The following is a 2,992-nucleotide window of genomic DNA, read 5'->3' as shown; positions in this document are numbered from 1 at the left end:
AGGAGGATAGCTACTTGAAGCAGATAAACCTTTCTTCTTCCTTCTGGTAAACTTTAAAAGTCTATGGGAATGGGGAGGCTGGAGAGATAGCTCAGTGGTAAGGGTATAGTTGCACTTGCAGAGGTCCTGGGTTCAGTTCCCAGAACCCACATGGTGGCTCACAACCATCCCAAACTCCAGTCCCACATCCTCTTTATCCAGGACTACCCTGCTCATTATACAACTGTACACTGTCCCGAGGCACCAGGCATGCTTGTGGTACACGTGTATATATGCAGGCAAAAGGCTCATACATATAAAATAAAATAAATAAACAAACAAATACATCTAAGAATAATGTTTTAAAAGACCCATGGAATGACAAGCCAGCTCAGAGCGCAGCAGCACTTGTGGCCCAAGCCTGGCATCATGAGTTAAATTCCTGGAACCCACGGAAAGGTAGAAGGAAAGAATCAATCCCAGGAAGTTGACCTCTGACCTCACCTTTGCACAAGTGAGTGCCACTCTACACACAATAATAAACACAAAAATAAATGTTCAAAGCTTAAAATACTTTCTGAAATTTATTATCATGTGGATATATCCCAGTATCATTCCCTGGGTTGTGAGAAGGCTTGTGCAAAAGAGGGCTGATGTGTAAATTTCCCTGTTATGGACCAAAGTCCCCCCACCTCCAATGCATATGCTAATCTCCTTGTCCCTTACATGACTATATTTGGAAATAGAACTTTTAGTGGGGGTAATTAATGTTCTGAGGCCCAAAGAGCTACAACATAACAGGACTTTTTCTTAAAAGACAAAGTACTAGGCATACATGCACAAAGGAGATACGCCTATGTGGGCATGGTGGTGGACACTGAGCCCAAGCAGGAAGCAATGCCTCATGTATCTCAAGTGTAGATTCCAGCTTCCAGGAAATGGCCCCTGTTATTGAAGCTGCCAAGTCTTTGGCATCTAGTCATGGAGACTATGGAGACTAACACTGTGGGGAGAAAGACTCGCTCTCAGGTAATAAACTCAAGAGACAAGTGGATGTGAAAGTCTTTAATATTCAGTTCTGCAGACTAGTCACCAACATAGAGAAAGGACAGAAATGGTTGTTGTATTGACTTCTGTGACACATTGACTTTTAAAGTCCATGATTGGAGCTGGAGAGATGGTTCAGCAGTTAAGAGCCCTGGCTGTTCTTCCAGAGGTCTTGACTTCAGTTTCCAGCAACTACATGGTGGCTCACAACCATCTATAATGTGGACTGGTGCCCTCTTCTAATATGGAGGTGTACATACAGATATAGTACTCATATACATAAGATAGATAAATCTTTCAAGTCCCTGCCTGAGAGAAACTCCTGCTTTAGAAGGATGCAGTATTCACAGTCTTCATACTTGACTTACCTCTCCAAGTGTGGTGGCCCCATTGACTCATGTCATGGCCACAGGGAGTGTTATTTTGAAGAAGAGTGGCTTTGTTGGAGTAGGAGTGGTCATGTTGAAGGAAGTGTGTCACTGGAGATGGGACTTAAGATCATGTATACGCTTGAGCTCTGTCTAGTATAGGACACAGTCCACTTCTGCTGCCTGTAGATCAAGGTGGAGAACTCTTGGCTCCTCCAGCACCATGTTGCTATGCTTACTGCCATGATGATAATGGACTAACCCTCAGAAACTATAAGGCAGCCCCAAATGAAATGTTTTCCTATAGAAGAGTTGGCTTGGCATTGGTGGCTCTTCATAGCAATGAAGCACTAAGACACCAAGGTTCCAACCCCATTGGTTTAGAGCAGACATCTGAATCTGATGAATATCCCTGGGCGAGAACATTGTCTTCTTTCTGATTGTTGGATCAGTCACGTAGCAAACCACTTGCAACTTTTCAACTGCCTAAGTGCTGAGACAAGCAGATGCTGGCTTCAGGCTAGGGAAGAGAGAAGCCTAGAAGCTCTTGCTTATCTGTGATTCATTGATGAGTTCCAGGCACACTCTATACTGAAAATGAACCAGATGACTTATTTCTTAGGATGTTAATATGCCTTCTCTGACAGTTCATCTAAATTGAGGACTTACCATTATTCTTTCATCTCCTAGTACAGAAAAATACACTACTCAACATCATATATGTATTCTCCAGGAGGCAAAAGGATGTAGTAGTATATTCAGGGTTATTGTTGGGTTGTGAGTTCAAATCTAGGTTCTGCTGCTTCTGTGTGATGCAGTCCTCCTCATGAAAAGTCCATGAGTTTCTCCATATCTAAAAGAGTAGTGATAGAAACAGATACTGTCTCAGGGACTAGGGACACAACTTGCTTGGTAAAGTGCTTGGTATGTGAGCATGAAAACACATGTTCAGTCACTAGAACCCATTTAAAACATCTAGCTGTGGTAGTGTATGTGCATAATCCCAGAACTAGGGAAGCAGAGACCAGTCGGTCTTTGAGATTTGGTGGCCAGCCAGCCTAGCTTAATTAGTGCATTTGCTGGCAGTAGGAGACCTTGTTTCAAAAATAAATAAAAGATGATAGATAGATAGATAGATAGATAGATAGATAGATAGATAGATAGCCAGATAGACAGACATATAGACAGACAGATTGACAGAAAGATAGACAAACTGAAGTGGATGGTGCATAAGGAACAATATCCATGATTGATCTTTGGTCTCTACACACATGGATTCATATGATGATGATCATGCACACAGGATTTCTCTCCCCATACAAAATATAGTTTCTATTTCAAAAGCACTCTAATAAGAATGAAACAAGTTACACAGGAACTCTGCCAGGCCAGTGACTCGGGTTCCTTCCGGTCTGTCTGGGCTGGGGTCCAGAGCAGACCTTGGGTGCAAGCTCTGCAGCCAGTCCCACAATACCCAGAGGAAGCTGCTGTACTCCCAGGTGATCTAACAAGCTCAGGATCACAGGATCTCAGAAACACAGGATCACAGAGACAGCTTGATTCTGAGGAGTTCTGACACAACCAGGATCACAGGAAGG

Source organism: Mastomys coucha, unplaced genomic scaffold, assembly GCF_008632895.1.
Source record: "Mastomys coucha isolate ucsf_1 unplaced genomic scaffold, UCSF_Mcou_1 pScaffold2, whole genome shotgun sequence".
Taxonomy (NCBI): Eukaryota; Metazoa; Chordata; class Mammalia; order Rodentia; family Muridae; genus Mastomys; species Mastomys coucha.
This window is presented reverse-complemented; position numbering follows the sequence as displayed.